We start from the raw sequence: 27,040 nt of genomic DNA on the forward strand, positions 1-27,040 counted from the left end.
CCTGACTCTGTTATGACCTCATTAACATCACAAAAGAAAACTATGTCCAAACAAAGTCATATTTACAAGTACAGGTGTTAGGAATTCAATGCATAATTTGGGGGGTATATAACTCAATCTATCACAGGGTCACCAGTACGAGTGAGGGCATGTGTCCCACACTGAATTGATTTGTGTGGTAGTTACATGGGTGTTTTACATAGTTCAAAATTTGTTGAGCTGTGTGAAAATGCAGAACATAACTGAAGGACTTACACTACCTGACTTAGAGACTTACTATCAGCTGTAATAGGCAAGCCAGTCATATCAGGATACGTAAATAAATAAATGGACAGTTTGAGAAAGCTGAAAATGACCCACACATCTATGGTCAATAAGTTTTCGATAAATGCTGTTCAATGAGGAAAGGAAATAGTTTCAATAACTTGTGTTGGGATAGCTGGATATACATATCAGGGGATAAAAACCTTTATTTCTACCTACACTACACACAAAAGTTAATTTGAGATGAATCATACACAAAAATATAAAAATTAAAGGCATAAAGCAATGTGAAAACATCTTTGTGTTCTGGTGGTAGGTAAAGATTTATTAAACATGAAGCAGAAGAGTAAAAGAAATTATAAACTTGACTACGCCAACATTAAAAATACATTATCTATCTAAGATACAACTCTTAGTCTCTTCTAGACCAGAACAAAGGAGAAGAAAAAAAAAAAAACTAAAGACTCAAGGGAGCAATTAATTAGTCCAAAGGACTAATGGACCACATGAACCACAGCCTACATGATCCCGAGACCAGAAGAACTAGATGGTGCCCAGCTACCACTACAGACTACTCTGACTAGGATTACAACAGAGGGTCACGGATAGAGCGAGAGAAAAATGTAGAACAAGTGGTCACATTCACGAAAAACATCAGACTTACTGGTGTAACCACCTGAACCAGACTAGGACCGGGTCAGGTCCAGGTCCCTGCTCAGCGCAGCGTGTCTGAACAGAAACGGACATGGTTGTTTAGGCAAAGTGAAAGCATTTATTTAGTTGACCAAGTAAAGGAGCATGCCGGGAGTCCAGTCGCCAAGGCAGCTCCCTGAAACTTGGCTAGGGTCAGCTTTTATGAGGTCATCATAGTAAACAGAATCAGGAAGTTATACATATTCATGATTTTTTGCTGGTTATTCATTGTGGAGCAGGGTTAGGAATTGGCACAGAAGTGATTGTTGGACCTGCAGCCTCTGAAATGCACTTGGCTTTCACAGATGACATAATCCAGTGATTTTTTTGTTCCTTGACATGAGTCTTTTTGTTCATTGATATGAGTTTTCTGATTTATCTGCACATGCCTGGTGGTGTGGTGCTGGTTTTTCTTGGAACTTGTTTATGACTTTTAGCTGCAGAATTACCCGAAGTTCAAACAGTGTAAAGAGTAGGTAAGTAGTTAGACATAAACAGTTTTGATCTGAAGCCCCAATATAGCCTGCTTCCATGGTGAGGGCAGGAGTGCGGTTTAGCAACCACCTTGCCGGTCTGACAGAGACTGGAGGAACTACTGAGAATATGGCCCCCGGACACCCTTCTAACTCAGAATTGAAGCCATTCCCAAAGTTCACCTTTCAGCCAAAGATTAGACAGCCCTATAAAACAAACAATAACACATACAAGGAATGTGCTTCTTAGATCAATCATGTACATGAGATCAAATGGGCAACACCTGCCTAAAAACAAAGATGAGAAAGCTAAAACGGACAGGAAAACTGGATGAATGGAACTGGGGACCCAGGATAGAAAGGGGAATGTGGGGAGTACTGTCACAATGTGTGAGTGCAACAAAGGCCACAAAACAATTTGTGTATAAATTTTTGATTGAGAACTAATTTGCTCTGTAAACTTTGACCTAAATCACAATTAAAAAAAAATTTTTTTTTCCATTAAACGACACCGTTAAGAAAGCCAATAGGCAAGTCACAGATGGGGAGAAAATATTCAGAAAACAATTAAAAAAAGGCCAAAACCAAAACAAAAAATCCACTGTATCACAATTGTATAAAGAGTTTCTCCAAGCTGATTGGTTTGAACTACCTACCTTTCAGTTAGCAGCCGAGCACTTAACCACTGTGCTACCAGGGCTCCTACATATAGAAATCCAGGTCAGACATTCTCTGCAGAGATTTTGCCACATTTTCTGCTTGGACTAAAGTGCTTGGACGAAAACCAGAGGTCAACAGCTTCCAGGTCCCCCTTCCTTCTTCTGAGGTAGCTCAGAGCCAGCCCACCACCTTCACAGCTCCCCTACCAACCCAAGGCTCCCACTGCTCCCGCGGGGCATAACAGATGCTGCCAGAACTACAACCACAACACCAATGCCACGATCAACCTCCACAGCTCTATTTCTACATTGCCTACCTGCCCATGTCTTACTACTTTGACTTTGATGATGTGGCTTAGAAGAATTCTACCAAATATTTTCTTCACTAAGGTCATGAGGAAACAGAATATGCTGAGAAACTAATGAAGCTACAGAACCATGGTAGTGGTCAATTCTTTGGTGGAACCAGAGACTGTGATGACTGGGAGAGCCAGCTGAGTGCAGTGGAATGGGCCTTTTGGCCTTACACTTGGAAAACAGTGTGAGTCAGTACTACTGGAACTGCACAAACTGTCACTGACAAAAGTCCCTCCAGCATACACACGTGTGTGAACTTATTGAGACCCACTACCTGAAAGAGCAGGTGAAATCCATGAAATAATTGGGTGATTATGTAACCAACTTGCACAAGATGGGACTCCTTGAATCTGGCCTGGCAGAGTATCTCTTTATCCAGCGCACCCTGGGAGACAGCAATGAAGAGAGCTAAGCTTTAGACTGGCCTCCCCATACCCATGGGGCTGACTTCTGTGGTCACCAAGGCAGTGCATACATGTTGGATTTATTGTAACATTTTCTGTAAGTTCTACCAAAACACCCACTTAAGTTCTTTTATTTGTTCCATTCCTTCAAATAAAGTAAGTTGGTACACTTCCGCACATCTCTCCCCGCCCCTATACCCAAACCCAGTGCCGTCAAGTCAATTCTGACTCATAGAGACCCTATAGGACAGAGTAGAACTGCCCCATAGAGTTTCCAAGGAGCACCTGGTGCATTCGATCTGCCGTTCCTTTGGTTAGCGGCTGTAGCACTTAACCACTATCCCACCAGGGTTTCCCCCTACCCCTATAAAAATACACCCCCCAAAAAGCCAACAATCAAAATTCTTTAAATCTTGAAACGGGCAAAGGACTATAACAGATTCTTCTGAGAGGAAGCTAAATACATGGTCAAGAACACACATAAAGGAGTGCTTAGTATAATTAGTTATCAAGGAAATGGATTTTAAAACCCACATTGAGATATCACCACTCCCAGTAGAATGGCTAAAATTATAAAGACTGGAAACACCCAATCTTGGTGAAGAGGGGGAACAACAATGTCTTGGGCTGGGTTCTCTAGAGAAGCAAAACTAGTAACGTGTATAAATATATAGGGAGAGATTTATATCAAGGAAACAGCTCACGCAATTGTAGGGGTTGGAACGTCCAAAGTCCTTGGATCAAGATAGAGGCCTTTCCCAATTCACGGAACCACAGAAGCTGGTGAACCCAAGATGAGTACGTTGGACAGCAGGACTCCCACTAACAGGCTGTGACAGTGGAGGAATCCCAAAGGTCAGCAGCAGGCAAGACCTCAAGATTTCTCCTGAGTCACGTAGCCGCAGGGGCTGGCAGACCCAAGATAGGCAGCCTGGGGAACAGGACTCTTGCTCGCAGGCCATGAAGATCAGGAGATCCCAAGATGGACAGGCAAGGCTGCTAGCTTAAGTCCCAGGAACCAGAGGCCAGACAAGAGATAGCTGCTGGATCCAGAACAAGCCAACAACTTCTGCAAGGTGAGCAGGAAGGAAGTAGGCAGTGGAAGGCAGAGAGATGAAGGCTGAGGGGGCAATGAGCTGCCAGAAGGCCCACCCCTGCCAGTATCACTCAGCAGATTCCATCATGGGGGTGATCACATACCAAATTTCAACAGGGAAGTGATCACAACATTATACATCTGCCAAAACACTGAGAATCATGGCCCAGCCAAGTTGATACACAATCTTAACCATCATAGTCCACCCCTTGTCAACTTGGTATCTGTACACATCTCCCCAAACCATACATAACCTCTGAATAAGCACAATTACAAAGTTATACTTGTGCCTAACATGATACAACTAACACACTTAAACCAAAAATGCACTAGCCCCATTTACATCTTTATTTTATAAGTGAAGAAAACAAAAATATCTGATGCACACATACAAAGCAGAAATACTCATAACAATTACAGTCCTTGTTTCTGCAAATGGTCATGTGGCCATAACTGGTATTTAGAATTACCTTCTTCCACCAACCATTCTGTGTTCCCTTTGCCCTCAGCAAGCACCTCAGCTGGTCGTGGCTCTTTGACTGGTGGGGTGACCCAAACCTTCATTCCTGAAGGATCTGGTCCATTAATAGTCATGTTGGAATTGGATTGCTGTAGTTTTCCATTGGCTTTAATCACAGGACATGGTGGTACTAAGAGACACCCTAAGGGATCCCCTGCATTCCAGACATACTCTTCTTTACCTCTATTATGTAATATCAATCTGATTTCCTCTTGGTATTCTGGATCAATCACACCAGCCAGTATGGTAACTCCCTTTTTTGCCTGTTGATCCAGAGGCATAAGTAGCCCAAAGTGGCCAGGTGGCATTCTTAGCTTCCAGTTCAGTGGAATTGGTGATGTGGCTCTAGGTGGGAGCATTCCTCCCTTTGGAACTGAGACCTCTAGGCCTGCAGAGCATAAGGTTGTGGGGGCAGGAAGCAAAAATCTTGCAAGTGGTTCACTAGGGGTAATAGTGAGTGGTGCCACTCCCATTTCCACCCCTTGATTCCTGGACCCATGAATCCTTGCTATGGGAGAAACAGCACCATATATCGGATGCTGGTTTAGTGCATATACAGCCTCCTGGAGAACATTGCTCCAACCCTGCAAGGTATTGTCACCTAGGTGGTGCCGTAATTGTGTCTTTAGGGGGCCATTCCATCATTCTGTCAAGGCAGCTGCTTCAGGATGATGGGAAACATGGTAATACCAGTGAATTCCATGAGCATGGGCCCACTGCCGCACTTCGTTTGCTGTGAAGTGAGTCCCTTGATCAGATGCAATGCTGTGCGGGATACCATGACGATGGATAAGGCATTCTGTAAGTCCACAGATGGTAGTTTTGGCAGAAGCATGGCATGCAGGGAAGGCAATTCCATATCCAGAGTAAGTGTCTATTCCAGTAAGGACAAAATTCTGCCCTTTCCGTGCTGGAAGTGGTCCAGTGTAATTAACTTGCCACCAAGTTGCTGGCTGATCACCTCAAGGGACTGTGCCATATTGAGAACTCAGTGTTGGTTTCTGCTGCTGGCAGACTCGGCACTCAGCAGTGGCTGTAGCCAAGGTAGCCCTGGTGGGTGGAAGTTCATGTTACTGGGCCCGTGCACAACCTCCGTCTCTGGCACCATGGATACTTTTTTCGTCAACCCATAGGGCAATGATGGGAGTAGCGGGAGAACGAGCATTAGTGGTTTCCACAGAAAGTGTCACCTATCCACTTGATTTTTAAAATCATCCTCTGCTGAGGTCACCTTTTGTCACATGAGACACAAATATCTTCAGTTCTTTGGCCCATTCAGAGAGGTCTATCCACATACTTCTTCCCCATAAGTTCTTGTCTCCAATTTTCCCCTCATGTTCCTTCCAAGTCCCTGACCATCCAGCCAAACCATTGGCCACAGCCCATGAATCAGTATACAATTGCACATCTGGCCATTTTTCCTTCTAAGCAAAAGGAACAACCAAGTGCACTGCTCAAAGTTCTGCCCACTGGGAGGCTTTCCCTTCACCACTGTCCTTCAGGGAGGTCTCAGAAAGGGACTATAGTGCTGTCGCTGTCCACTTTTGAGTGGTACCTGCATATTGCGCAGAACCATCTGTAAACCAGGCACGAGTTTTCTTCAGTCAACTGGTCATAAGGAACTCCCCATGAGGCCATAGGTGCAGACTGGGAGATCAATGGTAATGTGACAGAAGTGGAGACCATGGGCATTCAGGCCACTTCCTCATGCAACTTAATTCTGCCTTGAGGTCCTTCTCAGGACTGATCTTGTATATACCACTTCCATTTAATGATGGGATGCTGCTGTGCATGTCCAACTTTATTACTTTATGGATCAGACAACACCCAGTTAGTGATGGACACCTCAGGCCACATGGTTCCTTGGTGGCCCATGGTTAAGTGTTCAGTCTCTACTAAGGCCCAGTAACAAGTAAAAAGCTGTTTCTTAAAAGAACAGTAGTTATCTGCAGAGGATGGCATGATTTTGCTCCAAAATCCTAAGGGCCTATGCTGTGATTCACCAATAGGGTCCTGCCAAAGACTCCAAACAGCAGCTCTATTCGCCATGGACACTTCAGCTGGATCATATGGCCCAAGTGGCAGACAGGCTTGCACAGCAGCCTGAACCTGTTGTAGAGCCTTCTCTTGTTCCAGGCCCCACTCAAAACTAGTAGGTTTTTGAGTTACTTGATAAATAGGCTGGAGTAGCACACCCAAATGAGGAATATGTTGCTTCCAAAACCCAAAGAGGGCCACTAGGCACTATGCCTCCTTTTTAGTTGTGGGAGCATCCAGATGCAATCACTTATCCTTCACTTTAGAAGGAATATCTTGACATGCCCCACACCACTGGATCTCAAGAAATTTCACTGAGGTGGAAGATGCCTGAATTTTTGTGGGATTAATTTCCTACCCACTAGCACGCAAATGTTTTACCAATAAGTCCAGAGTCATTGACATTTCTTCCCTACTAGGTCCAATAAGCATAATGTCATCAATGTAATGGACCTGTGTGACATCTTGTGGAAAAGAAAGGCAATTGAGGTCCCTCGGGACCAAATTATGACATGGGGCTGGAAGGTTGATGTAGCCGTGAGGTAGGCAAGTAAAGGTGTATTGCTGGTCTTGCCAGTTGAAGGCAAAATGCTTCTGGTGGTCCTTTGAAATAGGAATGGAGAAAAAGGCATTCGCCAGATCAATAGCTGCATACCAGGTACAAGGAGATGTATTAATTTGCTCAAGCAATGCAACTATGTCTGCAACAGCAGCTACAATTGGAGTCACCACCTGGTTAAGTTTTTGATAATCTACTGTCATTCTCCAAGATCCATCTGTTTTTTGCACAGGCCAAATAGGAGAGTTGAATGGGGGTGTAGTGGGAATCACCACCCCTGCATCCTTCAAGTTCTTAATGGTGGCAGTAATCTCTACAATACCTCCAGGAATGCAGTATTGCTTTTGGTTTACTGTTTTCCTAGGTATGGGCAGTTCTAATGGCTTTTGCTTGGCTTTTTCTACCATAATAACCCTTACTCCATTTGTCAGGGATCCAATATGGATGCTACTTGCTGAGCATATCTATTCCAGATATGCATTCTGGAACTGGGGAAATCACTACAGGATGGGTTTGGAGACCACTGGACCTACTGTGAGACAGACATGAGCCAAGACTCCATTAATAACCTGGACTCCATATGCCCCTACTCTGACTGGTGGGTCACAGTGACGTTTTGGGTCTCCTGGAATTAATGTCAGTTCAGAGCCAGTATCCAGTAATCCCCAAAAAGTCTGATTATTTCCTTTTCCTGAATGAACTGTCACTCTTGTAAAGGCTGTAGATCCCTTTGGGGAAGGCAGGAAGAGATTAACAGTATAAATTCTTGGCAGTGTATTGGAGTCCTACCCCAAGGGGACCTGGCCTCCCCTTTAATCACGGGGTTGTGGGTCTTTAAACTTGCTAAAATCAGGGCGGTTTGAGAGACTGTGACTCTCTATTCTGGTGGTTCGAGTTAGACTGCTGTTCACCTGACCTAGAATTCATCCTTTTGTACAGATCAAGTAAATATTTGGTAGGTTTCCCATCTATTTCACTCCTAGGGACATCATGACTAAGTGGCTAGTGCCATAAGTCCATACAAGTCAGACTATTCTGATTACTGCTTTGACTCCACTGTCATTATGGTAACCACGCCCACCTTGTTTTTTGCTGATTGAGTGCAGCCACTTCGCCGCTACTACTATGGGGTCCAATCGGCCCCATTGTAGCTAGGTGCCTTAATTCAGTTAGGGCAGTTCTCACTGTCAAATCTGACTGACGTAAAATAACATTCACAGCAGTCTTCAAGGATGCTGGAGCTCCCTTCCCAAATTTGCTCCTCGCAGTTGTGGAAAAAGGTGTGTCCTCTGGGTGTTCTATGTGTGGGACTGTGAGTCTAACCTGATAAATCCACTCCAGCATGCCAATTTTCCGAAGTCTTTGGATACCTTCTTCTACAGTACACCAAGGCAGGTCTGGTACTTCAACTTGGTTTAGTGTAGGCCACTGTGTAATCCGTGCTTCAGCAACCCAGCCAAACAAACTACTAGAGCCTTTCCTAACTTCTTAAGCTGAAACATTGAATGAAGAATCTGTTTTTAGCAGACCCATATCAATAAATTCAGACTGATCCATCTTTATGTTCCTTGCACCGTTATCCCACACCCTTAATAGCCATTCCCACACATATTCACAGGTTCCTGTTTGTACATATTAGAAAAGTAGTTCTTTTGGAGTGTAGCATACCTTCTCCTGGGTCACAGTTTGTACTTAACCTTCTAGGGTTTGCTGGGACTTAAGTCTATTTATAGGTCTAGAAGCCAGAATCAGTAGTATGGAATTGTTTTGAGAACATTCAGAATTCTTTTGTAAAGCATCTACCTTTGGAGATGCCGCAGGCAGTGACTCCAGCAAGGGCTCTTTAGAGGCAGCTGGGCTAGCACTAATCTCATTAGATCGGAGATGGGGGGGGGGGGCGCTAATGGTTTTTCTGGGCAGGGTGCTGTAGGAGACAAACATGAAGTAATTTTTTCGGATGGGAGAGGTTCTGTTGGCAGGAGTGATTCAACTTCAACAGAATTTAGGGGCTCCCTGTCTCCAGCTTCCTGATTACCTGTCCATATGTGCCCATTCCAATTTTCAGGATCCCATTTCTTCCCAATCAGTGCCCTCACGCCAACTTTAGACACCTCTCTAGGTTGGCAATTGAGCTGGCGTTGTAATTCAGCCACTCTTACAATAAGAGTCTGGGTTTGGCTTTCAGCAATTTCAGCTGTTAAAAAAAAAAAAAGCTGTTACTACAAGAAATAAGTCTTTATTTCACAGCACAAGTGGAAGCTTTGAGGTCGTTTATGCGGCACTCGAGCTTTGACTCTCAAGCTGAGCACATCTCTTTCTTTCACCACTTTGTCTTGCGAAAGTAGGACCCACCAACCAGCTTCCTTATACTTCTCATTCTGACAAAACTCTAGAAATGTATCACACATGTGTCTACCCAGAGCCTCACCTTTCACCAATGCCTGATCTACTGATGGTGGTATTTTGAGTATTTTTATTGCCACCTCACGCCGTGGATTAGCAGTGCCCTCTTTACTGTTGGAAGCAGAGTCATCAACATCTTTAAGACTAACCAGATTTGAGAACCGATTTAGAAAATTCATCCTTACAATTTTGTTTCTCTAGAACCAGTGTCGGTACCAAATGTCTTAGGATGGGTTCTCTAGAAAACAAAACCAGTAACGCATATAAAGATATATACAGAGATTTATATCAAGGAAACAGCTCTCGAGATTGTAGGGGTTGGAACGTCCCAAGTCCCTGGATCAGGCTAGAGGCCTTTCCCAATTCGAGGAACCACAGAAGCTGGTGAACCCAAGATGAGCAGTTTGGACAGAAGGACTCCTGCTCACAGGCTGTGACAGTCAAGTAGTCCCAAAGGTCAGCAGGCAAGACCTCAAGGTTTCTCCTGAGGCACATAGCTGCAACGGATGGTGAATGCAAGATTGGTAGGTTGGGGAGCAGGACCGTTGCTTGCAGGCCATGAAGATCGACGAATACCAAGATGGACAGGTAAGCTGCTAGCTCAAGTCTCAAGAACCAGAGGTCAGACAAGAGATAGCCACTGGATCCAGAACAAGCCAACAACTTTTGCAAGGCGAGCAGGAAGGAATTAGGCCATGGAAAGTGGAGAGATGAAGGCTGAGGGGGTGGTGAGCCGCCACAGGCCCCACCCCCACCAGTACCACTCAGCAGATTCCATTATGGGAGTGATCACATATCAGATTTCAACAGGGAAGTGATCACATTATACAACTACCAAAACACTGAGAATCATGGCCCAGCTAGTTGACACACAATCTTAACCATCACAAACCACAACCCTCACACATTGTTGATGGCAAGGTAAAGCAGTAAAACTACTTTGAAAAAGAGGTTTGGCAGTTTTTATGAATTTAATCACATACCTTTCCTTTGTGCCAGCAATTCTTTACTTGGATAATTTTTAAAGAAAAAGAAAATGTCAAGTAACAAATGAAAACGTATTTCCACAAAACTATTCATGGAAACAATGTTCACAGTAACATTATTCACAATAGTCAACACTGGAAACAACCTAAAGGTCCATTATCCATTGAGTAGTAAAGAAACTGTGGAATATTCATGCGATGGAATAGTGCTCAGTAATAAACAAGGGGTGAACTTTTGATATATTCAACATCATGGATAAAAATCACAGATATTATGCAGAGAGAAACAGTTTGGGCAGAAAGAAGTACATATGGTATGGTTCCATTTACATGAAGCCCTAGAAAAAGCAAAACTAATGTGAAAAAATCAGGACAGTGGTTGTCAATTGATAATGCAGACAATGACAATGATTTGATGATTTTCCAAATTATGACATTATTGATTGAGTAGTCACTAAATCTAAACATATCTGGCAATAACAATATAAAGTAGTTTCTTTAAATGTTGAGGCACATAATATTTAAGTTACTTAACCAAGAACATACATAGATTGCATTAGGTTTCCAGCCCACAACCTGTGTCTCTTTGGATCCCTCTCATTCTGTTTCAAGTTTTTCTGGATTGGTCAGCTGCAAAGAAGGAATGAAAGAAGGAGAAAGAAGACTAGGAAGGGGAAGATGGAGGGAAATATGGGCCCTGTAACTGACAAAGAGCAGAGAAGATAACTATTATGAATGTTTTTACCATATAGAGAAGATTTCTGTGAGGCAAGGGAAATGGTAGTCAACAAGCTTGCTGTGGGTAGGACAGGAATTTTAGATGTCATGGTATAAAAATGGTTTATCTGTTATTATACCAGTGCCAGTCTGTTTTGATTGCTGTAGCTGTGTATTATGTTTTAAAATCAGGAAGTGCGAGTCCTCCTACTTTGTTCTTCTCTTTCAACATTGTTTTAGCTATTCAGGGCCTCTGGCAATCTATATAAAGTTGAGGATTCGTTTTTCTATTCCTGTAAAGAAGATTGTTGGAATTTTGATCAGAATTGTGTTGAATCTGTAGATTGCTTTTGGTAATATTGACATTTTAACAATATTAAGTCTTCCAATGTATGATTATAGAATATATATGCTGTAAGCAGCCATCTAGGATATTCCACTGGTCTCTCCCCTTTCAGAGCAAGGAAGAATGAAGAAAACTAAGACACACAGGAAAGATTAGTCCAAAGGACTAATAGATCACATCTACCACAACCTCCACCAGACTGAGTCCGGTACAACTAGATGGTGCCCGGCTACCACCACTGACTGCTCTGACAGGGAGGGTACTAGACAGAGCTGGAGAAAAATGTAGAACAAAATTCTAACCCAAAAAGAAAGACCAGACTTGCTGGTCTGACAGAGACTGAGAGTAAGGCCCCCAGACACACTTTCAGCTCAATAATGAGGTCACTCCCAAGTTTCACCCTTCAGCCAAAGATTGAACAGGCCCAAGGAACAAAACAAGACTAAAGAGGGAACCAGCCCTGAGGCTGGGACTGGAAGGAAGGAGGGAAGAGGAAAGCTGGTAATAGGGAACCTAGTATTGAGATGGGAGAGTGTTGATATATTGTGGGGTTGTTAACCAATGTCATACAACAATGTGTGTACTAACTGTTTGATGAGAAACTAGTTTGTTTTGTAAACTTTTGTCTGAAGTTCAATTAAATAAATAAAATAAAATAAAAATATAATCTTTGTCTGAAGAGTTGACTTCGGGAATGTTTTTAGGTTTGGGCTAACAGGAAGTCTGGGACCATGTCTTCTGGAGTCCCTCCCGTCTCAGTCAGACCATCAAGTCTGGTCTTTTTACTAGAATTTGAGTTCTGCACCCGACTTTTCTCCCCCTCTATCAAGGACTCTCTTTTTTGTTCTCTGTCAGTACAGTCATTGGTGGTAGCTAGGCACCATCTAGTTCTTCTGATCTCAGGCTGATGGAGTCTTTGGTTTATATGGCCCTTTCTGTCTCTTGGGCTCATATTTTCCTTATGTCCTTGGTGTTCTTCATTCTCCTTTGCTCCAGGTGGGTTGGGACCAATTGATGCATCTTAGATGGCTGCTTGCTAACTCTTAAGACCCCAGATGCAACTCATCAAAGTGGGATGCAGGACATTTTCTTAATAAATTTTGTTATGCCACTTGACCTAGATGTCTCCTGAAACTATGGTCCCCAGACCCCCGTCCCTGCTACTCTGTCCCTCAAAGTGTTGGCTGTATTCAGGAAACTTCTTAGTTTTTAGTTTAGACAAGTTGGGCTGACTTCCCCTGTATTGTGTGTTGTCTTTCCCTTGACCTAAAATATCTCTTGTCTAATATCTAGTTAGTGAATACCCTTCTGCCTCCCTCCCAACCCTCTTAACCATCAAAGAATATTTTCTTCTGTGTTTAAACCTTTTCTTGACTTCTTGCAATAGTCGTCTCATACAACATTTGTCCTTTTGCGACTGACGAATTTCACAAACCATAATGTCTTCCAGATTCATCCATGTTATGAGGTGTTTTGCAGATTCATCATTGTTCTTTATCGTTGCATAGTATTCCATTGTGTGAATATACCATAATTGGTTTATCCATTCATCTGTTGATGGGCACCTAGGTTATTTCCATCGTTTTGCTATTGTGAACAGGGCAGCAATGTACATGGGTATGCATATATTTGATCATGTGAGGGCTCTTATTTCTCTAGGATATATTGCAAGGAGTGGGATTGCTGGATTGTATGGTACCTCTATTTTTAGCTTTTTAAGGAAGCACCAAATCAGTTTTCAAAGTGGTTGTACCACATTCTCACCAACAGTGTAAAAGTATTCCTATCTCTGCAATATTTATTATTTCGTGTTTTTTGGATTAATGCTAGCCTTGATGGGGTGAGATGGTATCTCATTGTACTTTTGATTTTGCATTTCTCTAATGGCTACTGGTCATAACCATATCTCACTTCTTGATGAAGGGCCTGTTAATATCCTTGCACATTTTTTAATTAGGTTGTCTTCTTGTTGTTCAGGTTTTGCAGTATCTTGTAGATTTTAGAGATTAAACCTTTATCGGATTTGTTGTAGCCAAGAATTTTTTCCCAGTTTGTAGGTTGTCTTTTTACTCTTTTGGTGAAGTCTTTGGAAAAGCATAAGTTTTTGATTCTTAGGAGCTCCCAGTTATCTAGTTTCTCTTCTGGCGTTTGTGCATTGTCAGGAATGTTTTGTATTCTGTTTGTTTCATGTATTAGGGCTCCTACCATTGTCCCTATTTTTTCTTCCATGACCTTTATCGTTTTAGATTTTATATTTAGGTCTTTGATCCATTTTGAGTTAGTTTTTGTGCATGGTGTGAGGTATGGGTCTTGTTTCATTTTTTTTTGCAGGCAAATATCCAGTTATACCAGCGCGATTTGCTAAAGAGACTGTCTTCTCCCCAATTAATGGACTTTGGGCCTTTGTCAAATATCAGCTGCTCATAGGTGGATTAATTAACTTTTGGATTCTCAATTCTGTTCCATTGGTCTATGTATCTGTTGTTGTGCCAGTTCCAGGCTGTTTTGGCTACTGTGGTGGAATAATAGGTTCTCAAATCAGGTAGTGTGAGGCCTCCCATTTTGTTCTTCTTCTTCAGTTATGCTTTACTTATCCAGGGCCTCTTCTGTTTCCATACGAAGTTGGTGATTTTTTTCTCCATCTCATTAAAAGATGCCATTGGAATTTGGATCGGGCTTGCATTGTATCTTTAGGTCACTTTGGGTAGAACAGACATTTTCACAACGTTGAGTGTTCCTATCCATGTTTTTCTACCTATGTAGGTCTCTCTTTTGGTTTCTTGCTGTAGTGTTGTCTTAGTCATCTAGTGTTGCATTAAAAGAGAAATACCACAAGTGGATGGCTTTAACAAACAGAAATGTATTTTCTCACAGTCTAGTAGGTTACAAGTCCAAATTTAGGGTGTTGGCTCCAGAGGAAGGCTTTCTCTCTCTGTTGGTTCTGGGGAAGGTCCTTGTCCTCAATCTTCCCCGTGTTGAGAAGCTTCTCAGGCACAGGGACCTCAGGTCCAGAGAATACACCATGCTCTTGGTGCTGCTTTCTTGGTGGCATGAGGTCCCCAACTCTCTGCTCACTTCCTTTGCCTTTTATCTCATGAGAGATAAAAGGTGGTGCAGGCCACATCCCAGGGAAACTCCCTTTACATTGGATCAGGAAGGTGACCTGAGTAAGGGTGGTGTTACAATCCCACCCTAATCCTCTTAATATAAAATTACAATCACAAAATGGAGGACAACCACACAATACTGGAAATCACAGCCTAATCAAGTTGATACACACATTTTTGGGGGGACATAATTCAATCCATGACATTCTAGCATTTGACCCCCCCAAAATCACATCCTCGTAACATGTAAAACATATTCACCCTGTCATATCATAGCAAAAGTCTTAACTCCAAGTCCGAATTCCAAAAATTCTTCTTCATCTATGAAATCTAGAATACAAGTTATCTGCTTCCAAAATATAATGGCAGAACAGGCATAAGCCAGACATTTCCATTACAAATGGGAGAAACCGAAGGGAAAGAAGACATAATAAGCACCAAGCAAGTCAGCAGGACACATTACATTAGCTCTCAAAGTTTGAAAATAATCCTCTGTTCTCTGAGACAATTTATGCAATAATCCTACCCTCTAGCCTCTAGGTATTGGCCACACTCTCAGAATTCTGAGTGGAGGCCCCTCAGCCTTGGGCTTCAGCTCCGCCTTCAGACCCACTGGGTCAGCAACTCTGCTCCCTCAGCTTTAGGTGCGCTATTCTCCTCTTCTATCTGAGTGGCAACTCCACCCTTAGAAAGACCAGAGGCCATGGCTCCACCCTTTGAAACCCCTGAGGTCATGGCCACACTTTTTGAGACTGAGGCAACTAGGCTTCTTGTGTTCTTTGTCCCTTCAGCTTCTGCTTCCTGGTTTTTTGGCCTTTCGGGTCCAGACCCGCATCTGCCTTGCTGGGGCAAGTGTTCCAAAGCTCTGTAGCTCCATCTGGAGTTGTGGTTAAGTGCTACGGCTGCTAACCAAAGGGTGGGCAGTTCGAATCCACCAGGTTCTCCTTGGAAACTCTATGGGGCAGTTCTACTCTGTTCTATTGGGTCACTATGAGTCGGAATCGCTTGATGGCACTGGGTTTTTTTTTTTGGGGTAGCTCCCTCGATAAGTGCCTAGAGGCACCCCGCTCTGCCAGGAAGCCTACTATGCACAGGCATGCAGCTCTCTCACTCCATGAGTTGGCTCCAGTGCTGTCTCTCGCTGGTCTCCTGGTTCTGCTGCTGTTGGTTCTCTGCTTCTGCTGATTCTCTGCATCTGCAGGTTCTCTGCTGCACTGGTCCTCTGCCGCTCTTGCAACTCTATCCATTCACACTTTCAAAACCACTTCCACATTTTAGGTATCTGTTAGAGCAGGACCTCATTCTCTCAGTACCAAATTCTGTCTTAGTCACCTAGTGTTGCCATAACAGAAATACCACAAGTGGATGGTTTTAACAAAGAGAAATTTTTTTCTTCACAATAAAGTAGGCTAAAAGTCCTAATTCAAGGCGTCAGCTCCAGAGGAAGGCTTTCTGTCTCTGTTGGCTCTGGAACCTTGTCCTCAATCTTCCCATGGTCGAAGAGGTTGTCATGCGCAGGGACCCTAGGTCCAAAGGACGCACTCTGCTCCCAGTGCTGCTTTCTTGGTGGTATGTGGTCTCCCTCTCTCTGCTTGCTTCCCCTTCCTTTTCATCTCTTAAGAGATAAAAGGTGGTGCAGACCACACCCCAGGGAAACTCCCTTTACTTGGATCAGGGAGGTGACCTCAGTAAAGGTAGTGTTACAATCCCACACTAATCCCCTCAACATAAATTTACAATCGCAAAATGAAGGACAACCACACAATACTGGGAATTTATGGCCTAACCAAGCTGATACACACATTTTTGGGGGGATATAATTCAATCCCTGACAAGTGTCTTGTAGTTTCCTTTGTATAGATCTTTTACATCTCTGGCTAGATTTAAGTATTTTATCTTCTTGGGGCCTACTGTAAATGGTATTGATTTGGTGATTTCCTCTTAGACGTTCTTTTTGTGGTGTAGAGGAATCCAACTGATTTTTGTATGTTTATCTTGTATTCTGATACTTTGCTGAACTCTTCTATTAGTTCCAGTAGTTTTCTTGTGGATTCTTCAGGGTTTTTTGTGTATAAGATTATTTCATCTGCAAATAGAGATACTTTTGCTTCTTTACCAATTTGGATGCCTTTTATTTCTTTTTCTAGCCTAACTGCTCTGGCTAGGACCTCCAGCACAATGGTGAATAAGAGTGGTGATAAAGGGCATCTTTGTCTGGTTCCCATTCTCAAAGAGAATGCTTTCAGACTCTCTCCATTTAGGATGATGTTGGCTGTTGGCTTTGTATAAATGCCCTTTATTTTGTTGAGGAATTTCCCTTCTATTCCTATTTGCTAAGAGTTTTTGTCATGAATGGGTGTTAGACTTTGTCAAATGCTTTTCTGCATCAATTGATAAGATCATGCAGTTCTTGTCTTTTGTTTTATTTATGTGATGGATTACACTGATTGTTTTTCTAATGTTGAACCATCCCTGCATACGTGGTATGAATCCCGCTTCGTCATGGTGAATTATTTTTTTGATATGTTGTTGAATTCCATTGCCTAGAATTTTATTGAGGATTTTTGCGTACAAGGTCATGAGGGATATTGGTCTGTAATTTTATTTTTTTGTGGTGTCTTTACCTGGTTTTGGTATCTGAGTTATGCTGGCTTCATGGAATGAGTTTGGGAGTATTCCATCCTTTTCTATGCTCTGAAATACCTTTAGTAGTAGTGATGTTAACTGTTCTCTGAAGTTTTGGTAGAATTCTCCAGTGAAGCCCTCAAGGGAAGGGCTTTTTTTTTTCATTAGGAGTTTCTAAATTACCTTTTCAATCTCTTCTTTTGTTACAGGTTTATTTAGTCTTTCTACCTGTTTGTGTTAGTTCACGTAAGTAGTGTGTTTCTACAAATTTGTGCATTTCCTCTAGGTTTTCAGATTTGTTAGAGTACAATTTTTCATAGTATTCTGTTAAGATTCTTTTAATTTCCATTGGATCTGTTGTGATATCACCCACCTCATTTCTTATTTAAGTTATTTGCTTCCTCTACTGTTTTTCTTTTGTCAGTTTGGCTTATCAAGTTTGTTGATCTTTTCAAAGAATGAGCTTTTCGTCTTGTTAACGCTTTCAATTGTTTTTTAGTCTCTATTTCATTTAATTCTACTCTAATTTTTATTATTTGCTTTATTATTATAGTGCCTGAGGGCTTCCTTTGCTACTCTCTATTTTTTCGAATTGTAGGGTTAATGCTTCGATTTTGGCCCTTCCTTCTTTTTGGATGTATGCATTTATTACTATAAATTGACCTGTGAGCACAACTTTTGCTCTGTCCAAAAAGTTCTGGTAGGATGTGCTTTCATTCTCGTTTGATTCTGTGATTCATTCCGTCCTTAATTTCTTCTACAACTCAGTAGTTTTTTAGCAAGGTGTTGTTCAGTTTCCATGTGTTTGATTTTATTTTCCTTGCTTTTTCTGTTATTGATTTATACCTTTATGGCTTTATGGTCAGAAAAGATGCTTTGTAGTATTTCGATGTTTTGGATTCTGTTAAGGCTAGCTTTATTCTGGAGAATGTTCCACGTGTGTTGGAAAAGAAAGTATACTTGGCTGCTTTTGGGTGGAGTGTTCTGTGTACGTCTATGAGATCAAGTTGATTGACTGTGGCATTTAGATCTTCTATGTCTTTATTGAGCTTCTTTCTGGATGTTCTGCCCGTCACCCAAAGAGATATGTTGAAGTCTCCTACTATTATTGTGGAACTGTCTGTCTCTCTTTTCAATTCTGTTAGAGTTTGTTTTATGTATTTTGGACCCCTGTCATTGCGTATGTAAATATTTAATATGGTTATGTCCTCCTGGTGTATCAACCCTTTAATCATTATATAGTGTCCTTCCTTATCCTTTGCGGTGGATTTTGTCAAGAATTAAAATTGTCAGACATTAATATTGCCACTTCTGCTCTGTTTTGATTGTTGTTTGGTTGATATATATTTTTTTCATCCTTTGAGTTTTAGTTTGTTTGTGTCTTTAAGTCTAAGGTGTGTCTCTTGTAGGCAGCATATAGATGGATTTTTTTTTTAATCTCCTCTGCCACTGTCTCTTTGCTAGTGCATTTAGACCATTTACATTCAGCGCAATTATTGATAAATATGAGTGTAGTGCTGTCATTTTGATGTTTTTTTGTGTGTGTTGTTGACTGTTTCTTTGTTACACTTAATTTTCTGTACTGAGTCATTTTTCTTTATGTATTTTCTTTTCATATTTTTCATTGTTGCTGAATTTGTATTTGCTAAGTGTTCATGTTTTTCTTGCTTTTTAGATGTGTAGTGTTGTTCATTTCCTTTGTGGTTACCTTAATATTTACCCAGTTTTTTTAAGTTTCAGCCAATCTTTTTTTTTTCTTTATATTGCCTTGACTTCATTTCCATATGAAAGATCTATTACTATATTTTTTAGTTCCTCTTTTTTGTTTTAATGTTGTCACGTTTTACATAATGACATTTCTGTTTCCCAATTTTCAGTGTTTTAGCTTTGATTTATTTTTGTTATTTCCCTATCTGGGTTGATATCTGTTTGCTCTGTCCTGTGTTCTAGTCTTGGATTGTTATCTGATGTAATTGATTTTCTAACCAGAGGACTCCCTTTAGTATTTCTTCTAATTTTTGTTTGGGTTTTGCAAATTCTCCAAACTTCTGCTTATCTGGAAATGTCCTACTTTCTCCATCATATATAAGGGACAGTTTTGCTGGATATATAATTCTTGGTTGGCAATTTTTTTCCTTCAAGGGTTTGTATATGTCATCCCATTGCCTTCTTGCCTGTATGGTTTATATTGAGTAGTCCAAGCTTAGTCTTATTGACTCTCCTTTGTAGATGGCTTTTCATTTATCCATAGCTACTCTTAAAATTCTCTCTTTATCTTTGGTTTTGGCAAGTTTGATTATAATATGTCTTGGTGACTTTATTTTGGGATCTACCTTCTGTGGGCTTCGATGAGCATCTTGAATAAATATCTTCTCATTTTTCACAGTATCGGGGAAGTTTTCTGCCAACAAACAGTAAAAAATTTTGTCTGTTATTTCTGTTATTCCCTCTTCCCCTATTCTGGTACTACAATCACTCATAGGTTTTTCCTCTTGATAGAGTCCCACATAATTCTTAGGATTTCTTCATTTTTTTTTAATTATTTTATCTGATTTTTTCTGAAATATGTTGATTTTAAGTGTTTTATCTTCAGTCTCACTAATTCTGACTTCCATTGCCTCATTTCTGCTCCTATGACCTTGTCTTGAATTGCCTAATTCTGAAAATTTATAGTTAATCTTCTGGATTTCTGTTTGCTTTCTCTCTATGGATTCTTGCAGTCTGTTAAATTTGTTATTATGCTCTTTTCTAATCTTTTCACGTTCCTCTGTGTGTTCCTTGGCTTGTTCTGAATTTAGCCTCATCTCCTTCCTGATTTATTGAAGATTTCTGTATATTAATCATTTATGTTCTACCTCCGGGAATTCCAGGAAGTTTTCTTCATCCAGAAGATTTCTGGATTCTTTGTTTTGGGAGCTTGCTGAAGCCATCAAGGTCTGCCTCTTTATGTGATTTGATATTGACTGTTGTCTCCAAGCCATCAATAAGTTATTGTATTTATTTATTTTCTGTTTGCTTATTGTGTCCTAGCTTCTTGTTTTGTTTTGATATGCCCAAATAGGCTGCTTGTGTTAGCTAGTTTGATTATTGGCACCTTTAAAGCTCTAAGGTCCTGTTACCAGGTGGTTAGAGTTGTTACTATGTATGTGAGCCCAGCAGTCCATTTACTTTTCTGTATGGATTCAGCTTAGGTGTCCAGGTAGTCGGTCACCAAGTGTGTGGTGCAGACTCTCACCTATAGTCCTAGACAAAGAAGGATGATTAGTGTAGGCACAGGTATCTGGCTGCAGTAGGGGGTCACTCGCTGAGCAAGGCAGGGGGCTGACAAGTGCCCCTGAGTGTCTGTGAAGAAAGCATGTCCCTGTTCCCTAGAGTGCCTAGGTGGGTGGGTTTTGCAGCCAGACAATGGGCACCCAATGTTGTTGGCTGTAAGGACTGGGAGGCACTACTTATTCTTGGACCCCTGTCATGAGTGGCTAGGTGGCATGGGTGGAGCCTCTAGTCCTCAGGCCCTTGATGTGAGTAGGTGATCACCCTGCTGTATAGGCAGACAGGTGTCAAATGTCATGAATCTGCCTCTCCACCACATAGCTGAAACAGTTGAAGTTAGTCTTCAGGTATATACCGTGTTGTACTGTGATAATGACGGCCTACAGTGTTGAAAGGGCCCACACAGGTCTCTGTAGAAGTGAAAGGCATTCAAAGTCTGTGGACCTCTTAGGCCTGTGCCGAGGCAAAGGGGCTGTTTCTGCCCTAAGTTCCCAGCTTAGGGGAATTGACAGATTATTTTTTCCTAGTTTTTTAATTTGTTCCCTCTCCAAGGCTGAGAGAATGATTCAAGGTGTGTGACAGGTCCTGCTTCCGGCCCATGGGAAGTGGCAATCTCTGAAGCCAGCCCAGGACCCAGTGCAGAGCAGGAAGGCGGCATGTAAGTGGGAGAGAGGTCTTCCCCAAAGAGGTGTTTTTTGATCCGTGTGGTAGGTTAGATGCATTTACTTACCTTTTGCCGACTGAGCGCCACTTTGCACTGATTCTGGAGGCATGAGGAGATTCTCTGCCGCTTAGTCTTTCCTGATTTGGAAAACGTGTCTCAAATGATACCGCTTGCCTCAATGCTGGTGCCAGCTGATCCCAGCCTGCAGGGTGCCAATTCCCACTGGGTCAAGTGTGGCAACTCCTTGCTGCTTCGGAACCATCTCTCTCCCCCCACACCCCACCCCTGCTGTTCAGTCTGATTCTTCAAGTTTGCGTTTGATGTTCTGGGCTCCTAGATTGTCATATATAGTCAATTCGCTTGCTTTGGGGGGTCTTTGTTGTAAGACAGACCGCGGGAAATGTTTGACTTCTCTGCCATCTTCACCCCACCTCATTTAAGACAGTTTTGATTAGCCTTTCAGACATTCATCAAAATGTCTCTCGAAATTCTTTCTTCTTTGGAAATATCAGTTTTGCTAAGACAAACACAGGTCTCCTAGGATGAGTGCCTGCTGAACAAAAGTTTCCTGGTGCCTAGGTGCCTGTTTGTCTGGAATGTAGGCCCTAATGATACAGTATGTTGGCTATACATAAATCTAAAGAAACAAGCTACTTATGACCTCTGAAGTTTAGGTTATGAATTATCTTAAACTTTTGCCCTGTGAAACCAGGCATCGGCCATGTTCTCCAGGCTTGGCATAAGGGTCTCCATATAGTTTTCTGTTTCCATAGACATAAACTTATTTACATATACGAAGAGAAAATGGGGTGAAGAACATAGAGTAAACCCCTTAGAGCATGTGCCTTAGAGGTGGAGAAGGGAAATGGGATTGTAATAAACAAAGGAAATAATGAAAGATAGTAGTAGGAAAGGGCATTTCTCAAAACACCTATGATAATGTGTCCTGAATTGAAGAGGATAATTATGGATCTAAGTCTTTTCAGACTGGGTATAAAAGTAAGTTCCAGTTATAGTAGTATATTAGATAGAAGGTTAAATATTAAGAGTAGTACAAATCCGCACCAAGCAATCATAAATAAGAGAGTAAAAATATGATTCTTAGACAAAGGTAAATGAGTCAGAGAATTAAAGAAAAAAAGCTTTAAATTGGATAGAGTAGTTTTCTTGGTTATCTAGTGCTGCTATAATAGAAATACCATAAATCGGTGGCTTTAACAGAAATCTATTTTCTCATAGTTTAGGAGACTAGAAGTTTGAATTCACGGTGCCAGCTCTAGGAGAAGGCTTTCTACTTCTGTCAGCTCTGGAGGAAGGTCCTTGTCTGTTTGAGTTTCTGCTCCTGTGCAATTTGCATGTGGCTTGGCATCTCTCTTCCCTCCATCTCTGCTCTTTCAGCTTGCTTGGTTAATTTCTTTTTTATCTCTAAATCAAACAGATTAACTTAAGACACACCCAGCACTAGTCATGTGTCATTAACATTACGAAGAAAACCCATTCCCAAATGGTATAACCACAGATGTACCAAACCAGAAACCAAACCCAGTGCCATCAAGTTGAGTCAATTCCAATCATAGCGACCCTATAGGACAGAGTAGAATTGCCCCATAGAGTTTCCAAGGAGTGCCTGGTGGATTCAAACTGCTGACCCTTTGGTTAGCAGCCGTATCACTTAACCACTACACCACCAGGGTTTCCCCACATATATAAGGGTTAGGATTTACAACACACATTTTTGGGAGACACAATTCAAACAGAAGTATTGCTCTACTGTCTGCCTCAAATGTAGTCAAATTGTTTTTCCATGAACTGGCCTTGTTCCCTGGGAAACTAGGGTATGGTGAGAGGAAGAAATCTTGGGGTGCATGTTCAGTTATCCACCCTTATGTAGGTCTTTGTGAAACAGAAGAGATTAAAAGAAGGACCAATCATCCTTTGTCCTTATCCAGGGACTCATATAAAGCATCAAATGAGAAAAGTCTGAGATTTTCTCAAGTAATCTGGACACATTTCCAAACGTTTATCTTCCTAAATCATCAACAGACGCCAAACACATTATGGATGAGAGAAAATGGTTTGGGAGGTGTTATGGATTGAATCGTATCCCCCCAAAATGTGTATCAACTTGGCTAGGCCATGAGTCACAGTATTGTGTGGTTGTCCACCATTTTGTCATCTGATGTGATTGTCCTGTGTGTTGTAAACCCTAACCTCTATGATGTTAATGAGGCAGGGTTATAGTTATGTTGATGAGGCAGGACTCAATCCACACATTAAGTTGCATCTTGAATCAATCTCTTTTGAGATATAAAAGAGAGAATCAAGCAGAGAGGATGGGGGACCTCAGATCACCAAGAAAGAGGCATCAGGAGTGGAGCGCATCTTTTGGATCCTGGGGTCCCTGCGCTGAAAAGCTTCTAGGCCAGGGGAAGATAGATGACAAAGAACTTTCCCCAGAGCCCTCAGAGAGAGAAAGCCTTCCCTGGGAGCTGGTGCCTGAGTTTGTACTTCTAGCCTCTGAGACTGTGAGAGAATAAATTTCTGTTTGGTAAAGCCATCCACTTGTGGCGTTTCCGTTATAACAGCACTAGATAACTAAGACAGGAGGCAGCAAGAAATAAGTTGTCAGTATATGAAGAAGATGTAAAGAAGAGAGGCTTACGAGGAGAGGGGCAGCAAACAGGAGCGAAATCTGAGCGTGGTGGTGGAAGGCAAGGGCTCTGAATCCAGACCCTCTGTGAAGTCACTAATCCTCTCTGAGTCTGGAAGTTTTCATCTGTGAAGTGGTGATGATGATTAAAAAAAAAAAACGAGTTGCCACGGAGTCTGTTTCAACTCATGGCAGTCCCATGTGAGTCAGAGTAGAACTGCTCCATAGAGTTTTCAATGGCTGATTTTTTAAAAGTAGACCACCAGGCCTTTCTTCCACAGTACCACCCAGGGACTCCAGTGATGATGACAGGACTCGAAATACATCCTGTGGGATTGTTATGAGGGTGAAAGCTGTTAAGGCACAGAAAGTGCTTAGAAATGTTCCCGGGAGAAGGCTGTGGGTGTTCTCGGCATAAATAAATTTCTACGTCCAAATGCCACAACTCAATCTTCCCAAAGACAGTCCCAGAAATGGATGGAGCAGTGTTCAATGGCTCCTTTGAGCTCTTCACCTCACTTTGGGTCAGCTGCAAGGACAGGATGCTGAATAGCACATGGGCATTTTGCACACTTCATTTGCCATGAAGTGAGTTCCTTCATCAGATGCAATGCTGTGTGGCATACCATCACTGCCAATAACATATTTTGTAAATCCACAGCTGGCAGTTGTGGCAGAAGCTTTCTGTTCAGGGAAGGGAAATTCATAACCAGTGTAAGTGTTTATTTCAGTAAGAAAGAAACACAGCCTTCCACCATGAAAGAGGTGTAATCAACCTTTCACCAGGTGGCTGACTGATCACGCTGGGGAATGTTGCTGTATCTGGGACTTAGTATTGGTCTCTGCTGCTGGAAGATTGGGCACTCAGTAGTGACTACAGCCAGGTCGGCCTTAGTGATTGGAAGTCTATATTGCTGAGCCCATGCATAATTTTCATCCCCATCGTCATGGCCTCTTTGTTTTTGAGTCCTCTGGGCAATGACAGGAGTGACTGGGGGAAAATGCTGACTGGTAGCCACAGAACAAGCCATCCTATCCACTTGATTATTAAAACCCCCCTCTGCTGGTGTGAGGTCTCTGTTTGGTGAGCTTTTCCATGGGATGCAAATACCTTCAAGTTTTTTGCCCACTCAGAGAAACCTATCCACATACCTCTTCCCCAGACTCCCTTGTCACAAATTTCCAATCATGTACTTTCCAAATCCCTGACAATCCAGCTAATCCATTGGCCATAGCCCATGAGTCGGTACACAGTGGCACATCTGGCCATTTCTTATTTCTAGCAATAATAACAACCAGGTACACTGCTCAAAGTTCTGCCCACTGGGAGGATTTCCCTTCATCATTGTCCTCAAGGCTGTCCCAGAAAGGGGCTGTAGTGTTGCAGCTGTCCACTTTGAGGTGGTGCCTGAATATCACACATGACCATCTGTAAACCAGGCCCAAGTTAACTCTTCCTCCGGCTACTGATCATAGGAAACTTCCCTTGAGACATAGGTGCAGCCTGGGAACGATACTGTACAGGAATGGATATTGAGGTGGGCACCGCACACAGGAGGCACTCAGCAAATGTTAAGTCTGGTACCCAACTCGGCTGAGGGCATTTTACAGGTTTGTAAACATTTGTCAATTGGGAGGTATGTTTTTGTTATTTTTCTTTTTCAATAATAAGAGTCGAGCACCATAAGGTGAGTGGGATAAAATAGGGCTTAAATCCCCAGTGAAAATGCAACAGGTTCTGACATTCTAAGAGCCAGACTGAGCTCTGAGATAATCCTGACGGGGCCCCATTTTCTCTTCCAACCACACTACTTGCTGACCTACACACAAACTGAGGACCCCCATCCCATTTTTCTTCTCTACCTTGGAAAAGTGGCCACTGATTTCCAGATGTTTGATGAAGGGCCAAGCCTGGCTTTGCCACCGCAACTAGCCAACTGCTGAGCCCTGCCTGTCAGTGACACCACGCTGATCTCAGTGACCCAGAAGATGTCACCATTCCTGTTTGTGCCTGGGAATACTGAGATGCCAGGTACCCAGGCAGGAGTTTTCCTGGGCTGAAAATAACCCACTTGAGACTAGGAGGCTTTTGGTTGGCAGATGAGGCCACATCTGTTCTTCAATTAGTGTTATCCTTAATTCTCTGGCCTAAAAAGAAGGTTGTAGAGAGGCCAAAGGGGATAGGAGAGAAAGTTGTTGACCTCTACCCACAAGTAGAGATCTCTACCCACAGGTACGGACAAAAGGGTAAAAGGGGAAGAAAAAGTAGGGCCTCAAGGCTTCTGTGAACTATGAAAATAGAAACCTGGGCAACTAAGGACAAAGAATGAGATTATGTGAATTTTTCAGGGCCCTGGAACATTTTTAACTTATTATCTGTATATATTTTTTAATTTATCATTTCTCCATCCATTAACTGATATATACATACATATATCTGTTTATTTTTACACAAGGGGTACTTGCAACTGTAAATAATGTAGTAGAGGTCTAAATCTCTTATTAGGATCTTAGGGGCCAGTAGTGTTTCAGCATGAGAACCTGCAGTTTGTTAGGGAGGTAATACAATACACAATTCTTATTTTACACATCTCTCCAGTGGTGTCTGGGGCAATACTCCATAATCAAACATATTTATATTTCTACCATGAAATGAATATATATTCTCACAAAGTAGGCTAACTAAGGAAACCAAATAGGCTCACATCAGCTCAAGTGAAGGAGACATGGCCCTTAGGGTCTGCTCCACAAGCTATAGGGGCTCTTCTCTCTCCTTCCGTCCAAACATCTTCATTCTTAATCAGGTTTGTTTGTTTTTTAATGTTTTTCATATACCCATTACCACTTAGTTTTCCTGGTAACACTTTTATCAGACTCTCATCACTGATGCCTGCATTCATGCAATCTCCTTTAACTACTTTCCCTGATTCTACCATCTCCAGTCTATCCAATGTCCCACCAATCTTATTACCCAAAACTCCTCAGCAATTTAGAATACTCGATAAGTCTTTAGGATAATTTCTATTGAGATAAGTAGTAAAATATCTTAAACAAACAAACCTGTTTGGTGAAGGAATTGTCAAACAAAAATAGATCTTAGAGTTGGAAGCATTGAAAGTGGCTAATGATGCAAGAATCTTTTCATATCATGCATTTTCTTATATCTTGTGAAGGAAGCTCACTCACAATCACCAATTACATCATTAGATA

At 41.9% G+C, this 27,040-nt stretch overlaps 1 pseudogene; it reads right to left on the bottom strand.

Annotated features, from left to right (window-relative positions):
* Positions 1–3,681: 3,681 nt before the first annotated feature.
* Positions 3,682–26,766, bottom strand: LOC135230552 (uncharacterized; annotated as a pseudogene).
* Between the last annotated feature and the right edge of the window lie 274 nt (positions 26,767–27,040).

This window comes from Loxodonta africana, chromosome 3 (genome assembly GCF_030014295.1).
Source record: "Loxodonta africana isolate mLoxAfr1 chromosome 3, mLoxAfr1.hap2, whole genome shotgun sequence".
NCBI lineage: Eukaryota > Metazoa > Chordata > Mammalia > Proboscidea > Elephantidae > Loxodonta > Loxodonta africana.